Source organism: Rhinolophus hipposideros (assembly GCF_964194185.1).
Source record: "Rhinolophus hipposideros genome assembly, chromosome: 10".
NCBI lineage: Eukaryota > Metazoa > Chordata > Mammalia > Chiroptera > Rhinolophidae > Rhinolophus > Rhinolophus hipposideros.
The window spans coordinates 22,601,585-22,616,373 of record NC_138056.1 but is presented as its reverse complement, the minus strand read 5'-3'; positions in this window follow the sequence as shown (position 1 = coordinate 22,616,373).

The window sequence follows — 14,789 nt, the reverse complement described above, 5'->3', positions numbered from 1 at the left end:
CATTGTGTACAAAGTGCTCACTCCAAGCTTTAGCGTGAAAGCAGCGACTGGTTTGTTGGGTTTTCTTGGGAACACTGGGCACAGGGACAAATACACAAATACAAACACACGTACAGTCCAGAGAAACAAAAGGCAATTCATTAGTGGACTCAGGTGTCATCATGGAAAAATTGTTGAAGGAAGATAGGGGGACTATGTAGGCCATCGACTTGCTGTGTAACTTAGGCAAGTTGAGTAGCTTCTCTGGGCTTGATTTTCCCCAGTTGGTAAAAGCAGGAGTTTAGATTAGAATAGTGATTTTCAAACTGTGCTCCAAAGAACCCCAGGGGTGGGGGGTTCCCCAGAGCCCTCATAAAGGCTACTGGGGATGAGAAGATGGGAATGGAGTGGGTTCGACTTTAGGCTTCTCTTTCGTATACTCCAGCAAGAGCATCTTAGCTTTTATACAAATCTTCAGGATGAGATTTCACTTGAACAAAAGAATCTGTACTTAAAATGTATTCTCAAAGAACTGGATTAGATGGTCTTTAACATTCCTTTCAGCTCAGAATTCTGGGATCTGCCTCTTACTGCTCAGTGTCTGGGAGACGCAATGGTCCTACATCACATTCTCTGCCGGTGGGCGCGTTCCCACCTTGTCCCTGGTTTCTGAAATGCTTCTCATGTTTGTATCTGCACACAGACATTCTTCTTGGTGGAGAGGTTTTCAAAGAAAACATATTTTTCTGCTATTGCTTTTAGAAAAGTGTCTTTTGGAGAAACTATATATATATTTTTATACTGCCGTGGCTCAACTATTTCAGAGTGAAAAGTTTTCTGGTAGTGGATGTGTATGACCACAGACCCTGTTTGTCTCATGGTTCTGACTGTATAATACGGCATCTTTGAGTGCCTGTGTGGGAAATTACAGGCTTTGGGACCAGTGGATAAAAGGGGTGATTAAGATAAAACCAAAATAAAAGAGGAATTTGACTCTAATTAAATCTAACTATCACACTGAACCTAAACCTGATAGGAGTGGAGATCTGGGATGATATCAGACACTAAGCTTGTAAAAACTGTGTTATGAATGTCGGTCAAAGACGAGAGATGGGGGTTGAGAATGAGGAAGAGGCAGGTAGAAGAAGGAATGGAGCATTTTAGAACTTCCAGCCTATCCTTCTGGTGTCCCAACCACACAGTAATAACAGGTAACACTTGGCTTAGAAGAGCCACTGGTGACCAAGACCAGATTCTGGAGGGAGACTTTTCAGATTTCACTCCTTGCTTTGCCATTTGCTGGCTGGGTGAGCCTGGGCAGTTTATTTCACATGCTTACATTCCAGTTCCCTCATCTATAAAATGGAAGAAAAGAATACATCTCTTCTAGGGTTGTTGGGTGAATGAAATGAATTAAAACCTGGGGAGTGGCTGGAGTCCTAAGTAGGTGCTCTATTATCTACGTGCTGGCCTGTTACATTTGTTCAAGTAATTAAACAAGGAGGCCGTGAGACTCTGCTGGCTCTAATGCCTTGGTATCCTATGTAAGCAATCTGAAACCTAAGCCAGGGTTGATTGTACATGCACTCATATCGAAAAAACAAAATTTAGAAACAACCAATCATAGTCGACTAGGCTTTCCTAAGGAAGGTAATGTCTTACGATATAGCCAATCAAACAATGTTCTTGCTTTGCTTCCATGTCTGCTCTATAAAAGTCTTCCCTCTTGTTGGTGGAGTGCTCCTAACCACTTCCAGTTTGGTGGTGTCCAATTGGAATCAAGGTCTGCTCAAATCAATAGTTGACCTTTTCTTGTGCCTCAGTTTATCTTTGAATACATTCATTCTATTAAATTCTCACAACTCTTTGATGAGGGAGTTACTTATTATCTCCATTTTACAGATGAGGGAACTGAGACACACAGAGGGTAAGTAACCTGCCCAGGGTCACACAGCTAACAAGTGGTAGAGCAAGTCATTCCGTCCAGATTGCCTGCCTCCAGAGCCCATCCTCATAACCAGCATGTTACCCAGTCTCTGGGTGCTCCTTGGGTGTTGTGTGATGACAGGGAGGAAGGAATCACACACATGTAGAGAGCATGTACCATGTGCCAAGTATTGTGCTAGAATCGCTCACCTGTATTACCTTAGTTATTTTTCACACTAACCCTGGGAAGTAGGTATTCTTACCTTCCTTTCAGGATGAAGACACAGAGATGCCGAGCTTGCTGGGTGTCACCCAGTTGGGCAGTGGCCCAACCTGGGTGGAACTCAGGCCTGCCCAGTGTTAAAAGCACAACATCGACACAGGAGCTCAAGTTGGCCCCTCTCCTTTTGCTATGGCCCTAACATTGGCCTCCGAGGGGAGCCTTCCCTTTCTGTTGGTTCGTGATCCCTGGGTCTCATGGTGTCACAGGTGCAGACTGTCTCTCAGAGTGAAGTGGAAATTGTGGTATTTCACTGACTTCCTGGTGTCTCATATGGTTCTTGAGACAAAGGAAACACTCAATGCATGCATGTACTATGGGAGTGGATGAAAAGACAAGTCACCTGACTTACGGCCAGAGGCTCCTACCCAATTCTTTTCCCCAGATATATGAGTGGATTTCATATTTTTCCTAGACCTGCCTTCTTTAACATCGGCCACCATTTCTTTAGTCTTTTCTTGTCTCCCCCAGTCTGCCACCCTCATCACCACCCCAAGAGGCAGCACAGGCTGACAACAAAAGTGAGTTAAAAAATACATTCAGATTAAAAACAAAATTCATAGATGATGCGGTGAGCAGGAGAGCTTTGTAGGGTGATGGTGGGACGTATCCGCTTTGGATTTGGCCTCCTATCTCTATTAGCCTGATGCTATTTTTAGAAATTACAGTTGTTGGAGAAATTACATTTTTCTATGCTCTATTGGTTCAGCTATCTAAGAATGAAAAGTGTTCTATCAGTGGGTGTGTATGCAAACGGCCACCTGGAAGACTTTGGACGAGACCTCAGCTTTTCAGGGCTTCAGGGTCTTCATCGGGAAGTACTTGCTATGATTTCTGGTACATAGTAAGTTCTCACCAAATGGCAATTACCATGGTCTACGGAGAGAAACGCAGATGTTGATTGAGATGCTACCTTTCAGCATTACCATACGAAGGAGGATAATGGGGCCTTTCCACCAGGAATAATCAAATCACAACCATAAATCAGGCATTTAGTAGGTGCCAAGAACTGTTTAGGCATGCTGTTTGTATTCAGTCATTTAAAACTTACATCATTCATCCAGGGTGGGTGCCATTATTATTATCTGAAATTTACTAATGAGAAAACAGGCATAGGGAGTTTAAGTAACTTGCCTAATAGCACACAGCTGGTAGGACTCAAAACAGGATTTGAGCCCAGGCAGATGGCACCATAGTCCACAAGCTCCACCATTAGGCTATTATTTGGTACCTCTGGAGGAGGCAGAATCTAAGTTAAAGAGATACCAAATTCCCTAGGCATCTCAGGTTGCTGTCAGGTTCCTCAAAAGCAGAGACAAGAGTTGTAAACCTATTATTCCCTAAAACACCTAGCATAGACTTAAGCACCAATAAGTGCTCAAACAATTCTTGTTGGCTGATTGTGTATTTGTTTCATTTTCTCTTTGGGTAGCTTTCTCCAGTCTCCTATAGTCAACTCATCATTTAGCTTTTTGTGCTCCTGACCAGGAGCCCTAATTCAGTATGGAGAGACAGTGAGGTGGCTCTCTGTTAATCCCTGCTTGGCTATCCTCATGGAAATAATGGATCTTAGTGAGATTTCTAGCACTGAACGCATCATGAAGGTTCAACAATGGCAGTCAATGGTTGGCAGAAGTATAATGAAAATGAGGATAAGAATACTGCTTCTGTCATTATAAGGCTGAGTTCTCATGATATTTATGAAACAGCAGACACAACGGCATGACGGTATTTCTAGTCTCCCTTCTTCCCCTAATATACTGGAAGTCAAAGTTTCTATGTGTTGGGTCAGCTTGAATAAATCTGAAGCGATCATGGCTGTACAAAGGCACAGATCTGAGAGTCCCAGCAAAGGATGCCTTCTCAAACAGAAGGGTTTTGAAGACAGAATTTTCTTTCATTGTTTTCCTACCAAACATCATTCCCTTGGCAGGCATGAGGGCTTACTTTTACAGCTGCAGGCATTTTGATTTGAGGAATGGATGACATTGATTCCTCCATGCTGTCGGTTGGAGGATGGCCTGGTGCTAATAGTGCCGCCATTGAAACTTGGGGTATTGACTAAATCGGTCCCTTCAGCTAGGGCTAATTAGCTTGGTTAATCTGGAAACCACGCTGATGAAGGTTAGGCTGTCAGCAGATAATTAATCAGTCAACCATTAAAGACTTAATCTTCCTACAGGTGAGCTTCCTACAAGGTCTGCTGGGAACTTAACTATCTCAACCTGTTTCCTTGCTTATCCGTGGGCATGATCATGCATGTAGTTGGACAATGTGTGTGACCACACGAACTTCCGTGTCTCCAGACTGAACTCCTCACTTTTGCCGGTTGTCATTCAAGGTCATGTCTTTAACCAAGGGATGGAGATGGTGGGAGTGGCGGGAAGAGTGTGAGAACGAGGGTGGAGGGTGAGGAGGGTAAGGTTGCTAGGGGACGTTTGTGATTGAAGCCATGAAGATTTATCCTCATCAATCAACCAAATCTTATTCTAAGATGGTGTTTATAACATACTTCACTGATTTAGATAATTATCTTGAGGAGAAAACATTATGGTAAATGTGCAGATAGATTACAAAGCTAATCCTGATTACAGAAATGTTAAAATGTGAATTTGGTATATACATATAGTAATTAAAAAATAAAATATATATATTATATATATTACATGTATATATATAATATATATATATACACACATATGTGTGTATATATATCATAGGCCAGTATTGTCAGGAATATAAAAAAGAGTAAGACCTAGTTGTGGCCTTTAAGTAATAGATATTTTAACAGAGAATTCGTGAGAAACATTTAGAGATAGTATGTAATTCCAAGCCAAATTTTGAGTTAGGGGCTCCTGGACATCAGCAAGAGGGAGGTCCGTAAGGGCTGGAACAGTGAGAAAAAGCTTTCTGTGGGATATGGCGTTTGAGCTGGGCCATGAAAAATTGGAATGACTTGCTCAGAATGGTTGGTTACCATGTGCCAAGCACAACTCTCAGAGTAGGGGGCTGCTATCACTCCCATTTTACAGAAGGGGAAACTGAGGCTCAAAGAGTTGCAGTAACTACCCAAGGACACACAGCTCATAAGTAGCAGAGCCAGGATTCCATCCTAGGATCACCTGACTCAAAGCTCAGGCCATTGCACATTATGCTCTGTGATATCTGGGTTGACCAAAAGGAGAGGCTCTTTCAAACAAGAGGAAACCTGGAGGTGTGTGAGAGGAGAAAATAAGTGTGGGATAGCCCAAGATGCTCAGGGAGGTTTGGCAAGAGTCTCACACATGTCCCCACATGGCAGCCCTGGGGTTTTGAATCATGATGCCTGAGGTGTCAGATTCTATGAACAAGAATGGTCCCTGGCCAGTTGATGGGGATTTTGAGTTTGAGGAGACCCCATCTTGTCTGCTCTTCAGGGACAAATTTGTGCAGGGCAACCAGGTGAGACTTGATCAGACTTTGGTTTTGCTCTCATTTTTCGCCCATATATTTTCCCATGATCATACAGTTATTTCTTATGGAGGTTGTTTATGGGTTTGCTTCTTCTGCCAACTCTGAAATAATATTGTTACTGTTGTTTCTGTGTGTGTATGTGTGTGTGTGTGTGTGTATGTGTGTGTTTGTGTTCTTTTAACTGTCTCCCACAGTTTAACTTGCCATTAGAAAGTATAAATGTCTGAATGTCCTGAGTTTGACAAACAGAATCGTCTTAAGAATTTAGGCCTTGGGCTTTTTACAAAACCTCAGTCTATCATTATTATGAAGTTTTCCGTGTTATCACTTTCTTCCAGAGTTTGTCGTCATATCCTAACTGAAATCCAATGATTCCTGGCACTTATAAACCTGAGGGGAGAGGCCCTGAAACTTGGGAAGCTGCCCATCCTCGCCAAGGGGTCACATGGACATGAACACATCTGTGCCTGGGAGGTTCCGAGTAGGAACTTTTCACTCCCCAAGGTGTGTGTCTGGGATCAGCATTGGTGGCCGTTATTGCTGAGCTGTCAGTGTTAAGGTGAAGGCAGCTGTCTTGTTTGCTCCTGTTCACCACTCTTGCTTCCATCCCTTTTCATAAAATGGTGTTTCAATTCCTTCCCAACGTGTGAAGGGAGAGGGCAGGAATCCGTTTCATTTTGTGTCGACAGCTATCACTTTGGTTCCACAGAACCAGTGAAATATGGGACTTGCATGAACATTTTCAGGTGACGCAATAATGAAACCGATAACCACAGCGTTGCTAAGAGCAAAAGCCCGACGAGAAGGCAGCTAAGGAAAAACCAGTATTCCGAAGAGCACTGGGTTTTGAGTCTCATGTGAGTTCAGATCTCAGTGCTATCACGGAACCACAGTTCCCTCAACTAAAAACCAGGATAAATTGTAACTTCATAGAGTGTTGGTGAGGATTAAATGACATAATGTAAGAATTTCTTAGCCCAATGCCTGACACATAATAAATACTCAACAAAGGATGGCTATACTATTACTACTAATTATTATTATTATACGACTACTACTAATTATCATCTTCACCATCATCATTCTCATCCAAGTTTCAGTTTCCTAACCAGCAAAATGAGAATAATATTGGCTACGCACTAGATTAAGTGAAACAACACAGGGGTATGCACCTGCCACATACTAGATATTCATCCTTCCATTTCTCTATTTTCAGCCTCTTATCTGGTATCTATCAAAAGTTTATTAACCTTGGCAATTAGGAGAAGGCGACAATACTTGGCCAACAGTCCTTAATTATCTTAAATGGAGCAATATTTTTATGAGACATTCATTCCGTCATCCAAATTTCTTTTCTGAGCTCCAATGTGCACTTCTGGGAACGAAAAAGCTCCAGGCGTCCCAACAGGAAGCTCACCCGATAGAGTGGCCAACGGACCTGCCACGTGGCCATCACGATCCCAGCTGGCCCACTTGGCATCTTTCTACACAAGCCCTACGAGTGGGGCTTGGGCAAGTTCACCTTTCTGCAGAACCCTTGGGAGAACGGGTGTCACTTGGCTCTATGGGAAGGAAATAGCTGCTGGATCTCTGGTTTTCAGGTTGCACCCACCCCAGCGTGCAGCTGTCCCTTTGGGCAAAGTTCAGGTAACCTCTGTCTTTAGGCAGAGGGCAGGTTTTTCACAAGGCTTTCTGAAGGAGGAAATAATCAGTTGGGGTCGAGTGTGCCAGCTAAAGCAAGTGGTGAGTTGCACAATCAACCAGCAGCTATGGGCTGTGCTGAGAAAGGGCTGGTCTGGGTGTCTAATGCTGCAAGTAGGCTGCGGGTGGGGGATGGGGAAGGACAGAGGTGACCAGGCTGGCTTTGTGCCTTTTCCACAGTCTCTGGGCAGTTGGTCACCCCTCTGTAGGGGGACGCAACTGAACCAGGCCTTGGAGTATTACCTGACACCCACCTGACCACTGATATTTAATTCCTTTTAAATCAGAACTGGTGACTTTACAGGGAACGCCTGTAGTGTCTGGACCCCAAGAGATTCATTTCTCCTACCCAGAGGTGAGTGGCGTTGACTTCAAGTCAGGCCAAATAATGTTCAGGAGGGATACTACTCTTTCAGGAGCCCTCGCCTTTGACAAACTGGTTTATAGTCATGGATGGACATTTAAAGACAAGCCAAGATAGGTCTGGAGATAAGATTTGAAAATTTGGTTGACAATTAGTGGCGAAAGAAGGTGCCTGCAGATGGAATCTGCAACTGGGAGCTCTATAGACTCCAGCTAAGTACAAAAAAACCACTATTTTTTATGGAAAAAGAGGTATGACAGATCCAATGTATAGTGGAGAAACAGGGACAATTTTTCAAGTCCAGTGGCATGAACCTGAGCTAACACACATGCGCACCGGCTATCAGTGCTGTCACATGTACTCCCATCCCTCATGCACAGAGCCCACGCAACACCTAGACTCAACTCTCCACCACACCCTCTCCCCAGAGACTGTGCTCCCCAAGGACCAATCATACAGAGCACAGATCCCTCAGCCCCCATGCCATACACAGCCATCAGATAAACACAGTCCCCTTAGGAAGCGGATTAATAAAACTATTTTATCTGTAATTACACTTGACGGATAATAATGTCCTCAGAGCCTGCATGGTTAGATGGGCTTAGATTGTAACATCCAGATTAGGGCTGAACTCCCTTTGAACCCTGGCCACTCTGCTGATCTCTCCAGCTCCGAGATTACAAATGGCTTTAGCTGGATTCGCCCCATGGAACCAGGAGGGTAAGTAGAATTCCAGCTCTCCGTGGTTTTCTGTTCTGTCCGACGCTGTACAGATAATATCTGTGAAAACCCTGGCGAACACTCGGAGGGAGGCCCAAATCAAATTACCTCCTCCAACCCACCACTGCATTCCCTGCTGGGTCGGTTTTCAAACCAATGTCAAGCTCAGATTCCGAGGAGGAAGTCACTGTGAATGCTCTCCTGAAGACTAACACTTGAAAATAAACAGTTTAATTCCTGGACCTTGGGCTCTTGGGGACGGGCTGCAGTGAGCCATAATTAATTAACTCTTTCAAGTGTTCACAGTGTCCTGAAAGTAGTAAAATATCTGATTCTTTATGATGTAACGCTGAATGGAGGCAGAGAGGAGGCCTTTTAGGCTAATTACATGTTGGAATGAGGTTAATGACATGCCAAAGATTCTTCGCATGACTCTTCTGACATTGACAAGTCACTTGGTAACACATTAGGACTAAAGACAGCGAAGACAGCGACGGCTTTTAAAGAAGGCAGGGGCTGAACACTGAGCTAGACGGGCCCCTGACGTCATTCCCTGAATCTAGTCTCTCTCTCTCTCTCTCTCTCTCTCTCTCTCTCTCTCTCTCTCTCTCTCTCTCTCTCTCTCTCTCTCTCTCTCGGGACTAGCCCCCCTGATTTCCAGGAATTAAGAGACCTGGAGTTTAAACTGGGATTCCAGGACGTGGGCCTGGAAGTGTGGACTGACATACGCATGGGTCTCGGCTCTCTCCTGTGCACTTCACAGCTGCAGAATTGAGCCACTGTTGAAAACGGAAGCCCCCTCTCTACGTGGATGCTTTGGGGCTGAGCAGAAGGCATGTCAGGACAATAAACCAGGGGAGAGCAGAAGGCATGTCAGTACAGATAAGCCAGGTGTGTATCCGAATGAACAACTGGATCACAGGACAATGCCCAGTACTCAGGAATGGGTTGTGATAGCAGCCAACTGCAAGAGCTTCACCCGACTCTGATTATTCTGCAGATGAGCACACTGGCATTTCAAAACCCCACAGGGAGATCCAACAAATCCTCCTTTTCCATCCTTCTAGTCAAGGCCAGGCATGACTTTGGTCACCCGCCAAGCTGTTCCAAGGGACTCTAGCCTAGTATCCAGGGTGCCGTGTGCTGCTCTCCTCACTCCCCAGTAGTTTGAATAGGAAACTCAAGGTTTCCTTGGCACCCTTTTTCCTCCCTCGTGGAAGGTGTGGGGCAAGGCTGGCTCTGCCCGCTGGATGCCAGTGTTTCCTCTCCCCCCAGGTGCCCTTTCTTCTCCCTTTCCACGCAGACACACAGCACTTACCTCAGCTCACTCGTCCCACCAGGCTGGGCTGGGCACGGGTCCTCTGATGTTGTCATCACCCTGCTCATAGAAGGCCCCCGTTGGGGGGACCCCTTCTCCTCAGCGAGAAGGACACCACATGGCTGCCTCCAGGCAGGTGACACCTCTTCTGGGTGTCCCGGCCCCGAGCAGTCTCCCAGGTGTTGCAGGGTCCCAGAATGGCAACCGCCTGGTGGGTCATCCACCTCCACAATGCCCAGGTGGTAGCAGAAGGTTAGGCGAATCTCCTGTTTGGATGGGAGCTACAAAAGGGAGAGACGGTGGCCTGCAGAGAGATACCTGCTCCCTTCCTGAATGTTGTTGAGATCTGAGCGCCCTGTGGGGGATCGTTGACAGGTCTGTGGTCTCCTGAGGAGGGTGGTGTGGTGTCTGGAGAAGTCAAGGAGAAATGTGTCAGACAGAGCTTGTTAGCATCTCAGCACCCAGCCAACTAGTAATTACCTGCGCCTTGTGCCGCCCTGGAGAGGGAGGGCAATATTTTTATGCCCATTTTATAGACGGGTAAGTGGAGGCCCAGGGAGGTCAGACAGCCACTTTAGCCAGTCAGAGGCTAACCTTGACCTCGAGGGAGCTGACTCAGAGGTTACCATTGGAGCTTGGGTGAAGCCAGGTCTGTGGGGACACCACAGGCAGATCTGGCTTATGGCAATTGTGCACCCCAGCAGCTGTGGAGCCTTCTAGCCTCCTCAGGGATCCCTTCTCTCTGCCACTTCTGCTCCTCCCATAATCCCTATGTGACTCTACTTTCTACTCTGGCCCATTTGGTATCTGTCTAGTGCACAGTTCCTCCCCCACAGGGGAACGCTAGGCTCTGAAATGCTATATGAAGAAAATGTCTCTGGGCAGCTAATTTAGGACAGGGTGCCATCTGTATTCTTTGCTTAGGATTCACCAAGCACGTTAGCCTGTTAGAAGCTCCAACAAGTCATCCAGCATAGCAATCTGTTTCATTTTGCTTACCCCAGCATTTTCCAAACTTATTTGAGCAACTTTTTCTAAGTAACACCCATTAGCGTACCGTCCAGCTAGTGTTCCACCAGATGCATGTTGAGAAATGCTGATGGAGATGGTCAACTCCCCAAGAGAAGGGACTGGGGTGTTCTCTACATCACCTGCTCATGACAGGCTCAGTAAGTTGGGCAGAATTGAGCGGTGCCACCATTTCCCTAGTTTTTCAGGCACGAAAGCCTGAAGTCATCTTTCATACTCATTCCTTAAAGCCCTTGCCCAAAGCGAGCCGCCATGTCGTGTGGACCACTCCGACCCACTGTGATGTTTCTTTCGTATCTATCCCTCTTTCCTGGCAGCCAGGATCGAATGATCTACCACCTCCACAGAGAGGCCTTACCTGACCACCCTTTCTAAAAGAGCACTTCTCAGGGTGGCCGTGTTGCTCAACTCCGGAGGGTGCCCTTTCTATAGACCACAACATGCATGGTGACTGCTGGTGATGCAATAAGGCTGCCCCCTTACTCTCAGTCCCCTTTGCATTAGTTTTCTTCATAGTACTTTTAATATCGTGTTTACTTATATATTTATTTGCTTATTAATGATCTTTAGGACATCATATCATGGTTGTGCAGGTTGCTCACTGCACAAGGGGGCTGGACTAAGTATTATCGTGTGCCCTTTGGTATCATTCCTGAATGCACACCAACACTGCAAATCCCTGTGTACAGTAAGGGAGAGGAGGTAGAAACTTAGCCTGAGCTCTGCTTTCTAAGCCGAGCATCCTGGAAAGGCCTGCATCTTACCACAAAGATGCCTGTACTCATTTTGCACAAGAAGGATGTCTGTTTGACCAACTGTGCACCTTTGGGCTATGCCCACCCAGTGGGGCACTCTTTGTCTAATGTACACAGAGGTGCCATGTGAGCTAGCCTCCCGGTCTCTTCCATAGAATGTAGGACCCATGAATTGGGTGGCCACTTAATTTATTATCCACGCCAGGTGCACTATTTAATAATGATGTGGGGAAAACAGACAAATATTGGGATTGTCCTGGGCAAACCAGAGCATATCGTTACCCTGTCCATGTTGGTAGACTTTGTTTTGTCCCCACTGTCTAGAACAGTATCTGGCACTTCACATTTGTGGCATGATGCTTAGAAGAATGACTCCTGATGTAATTTTCAAACTGGGTTTCGGGTGTCAAGTCTCTCTCTTTTCCTAATCTATCCTACCAGATGAATCCGCCTAAACCATCATTGCATGTGCATAAACCTCCCGCCAGCATCTTTAAAGCTTTGGCAGCTCTATTTTCCAAATTGTCTTCAGGGAAACACGAAATCCAGTGTGATGTGTTAAAGAAAGAAAAGGAAAAAAGAGTGCCGTGGGTCAATACTAGGGGAACATTTAGACCCACAACGATCAGGTAGAGTGGAAGAAAGAATTACGGAAAAGAAACTTGCTGAACTTTGTTTAGCCCAGTGATCCCAAAGTGCATTGGGACCTGCAATTCCTGTTTCTGACCGACTGCATCCTATGGAATGGGATGGGAAACAGTTTGGAATACTCTTCTACAGGCTAAAGTCCTCAGTTTGATATCCAAAGGCAGTATTTCTCCTTATTGAGCTCTTCCAGTTTCCCCTCTAGGAACCCTCGGTCCATTCACTTATCCAGTAAATATTTTCTGAGCACGTCCTATGTGCCAGGCACTGTTGCAGGTGCTGGGAACAGAGAGGTGCAGGAAGCAAACAGTCTAGATGACCACAAAGAAGAACAAATCCTTATTTTATTAGGTTGGTGCAAAAGTAATTGCGGTGTTTGCAATTATTTTTAACCTTTTAAACCACAATTACTTTTGCACCAACCCAATAGCTGCACTGTTCAGGGAAGGCCTCCCCAAGGAGATGACCTTGGAACTGAATGTCACCTGAATGACCTGGGTGTTAGTTAAATTGGTTTGTTGTCCATTGCCCAAAGACATCCCACGCGTTCCTGTCTGTCCCTGACCTTTAGATCTTATGCTCCTTTACCTCTGAAGTTTTCTCTCCATTTTTGTCTGTCTAATCCTATTTTTCCTTCAGTGGTCCCCTATGTCCTCCATTAGCCTTTTCAGAGCCATTATGGGTCTCTACCAACATCGAAACTTTTCCAACACGTTGATCCATCGTGTGTTTGGCCCTGAGCACATTGCCTTGTATCTCTTTGTGTGTGTCTTTCCTGAATCCACACCTAGACTGTCAGCACTTGTACACATTAGTTGCTCAGCAGATGTTTGTTGGTGATAACGATATATTCTCTAACACAGGCTAAATGAGGAATGGAAAGGGGCTTTTATCCCACAGCGATGGCTGCCTGAGGAGCCGTGTTTAGAAGGCTCCTGACATTGTGTGTAAGGGGAGCCATACTCGATTGACAGTTTTCCGTGGGTGGGGGCTGCTGGGGTTGGGGGTGGTGGACAGACAGAGCATAGGCTCATCTATTTGCTGTTTCTGAGCTGTACCTTGCAGGCGTTCAATGTCATTAGCTCAGAAGGGATTAAGTGATGTGCAGGATTGGAGGAATTGTCAGGGAGAAGACGAGGTGATACAGCTCGCCTTTAAGTGCTCAGCCTCTGGTGTGGTTCCACATCTGTATTCCCTGTGCCAGAAGGGAGAAGGGCAAAATGATCAGAGAGAGCCTTTCCTAAAATATCCCTCTCTGGCTCCATGTTGCCTTGGGGTGGCTGCAGAAAAGAAACTGCTGTAGGAGAGGACCGAGGGGGTAGGGGTTCTTCACTTATTCAGCCTTCACTTATTTAGGGTGGAGCCCAAGCCAAGAAAACTTGACTCTCCACCTCTGTTCTTTAATATTGGGCTATAGAAATGTTTTAGCTTCCTCGCTTTGAGGGCCAACGATTTGAGCGTGGGTGAAAAAGAAGGAAGTAGCATCTGAAAAAGGTAGTAACAGAAAGTAACAAAGGAAAAATAAAAAGTAAAGAAGTCATCTATTGTTTCTTATCCTGAACACAGTAGGCAGTTTATTCCTTTTTTCAACAAATAGTTACTTTGTGTCTCTCATGAACCAGGCACTGGGCTCATGAGCTACAATAACACACAAAGCTATGAGTATCTACAAGGAAAACATAACATTTGTGTTTGTTCATTATAAAGTGTAGTAGGCCCAAAGGTAGCACCCCCAAAGATACACCTAACCCCCCAAAGCTGTGACTATTACACTACATGGGTAAGAATGAATAAGATGTGATTAAGGATCTTGAGGAGAAGAATTTAGCCTGGATTATCCGGGTGGGCCTGCAGTGCAATCACATGTGTCTTTATAAGAAGAGAGAGGCAAAGGGCATTTAGAGACAGACGCACAGAGAACAGACACATAGAAGAGAAGGTGATGTGAAATGGGGGCAGACTCAAGTGAAGGAATCCTGGCAGCCCCCTGGAGCTGGAAGAGGCAAGGAAGGGACCCTCCTACAGAGCCTTTGCAGGGAGCATGGCCCAGCTTACATGTTGGTTTCAGACTTCTGGCCTCTAGAACTGTGAGTGAATATATTTCTGTTGTGAGCCATCCAGTTTGTGGTAATTTGTTATGGCAGCTCTAGGGATCAAATATACAAAGTGATGTATTTTTTTTTGTAGAAATTACAAACATCCAACGAAGAAAAATCACAGTAAATCCACAGTTATGTGATTCTGTAGTTAAGGAACACACACCTGCACACACTGGGATTATTCCGAACACCTTTCCATGTCTTGTTGACCTTCAGCATGATTTTAATGGCTTCCATCCTATTCTGCCTGAATGCATGTCCTGTAATTTATTTAATTAATTTCCCCGTGTTTGATGTTTTGGTTGTTCCCAGTTTCCCACCGTTACAAACACTGTTGCAGGTCTTTTGGATGGTAGAAACTGGGGTCAGGGCAGGGTAGGGCACCTCTACTGGCTGAAGAAGAATCAGCCTCCCAGAGCCCAGCCAGGGAACCTGTGAATGGCAAAAGTCTCAGGCTAAGCTTATTAGCACAAGAGAGCAGCTTCAAAACCCACAACACCACTTTTTCATTTTGTTGAAT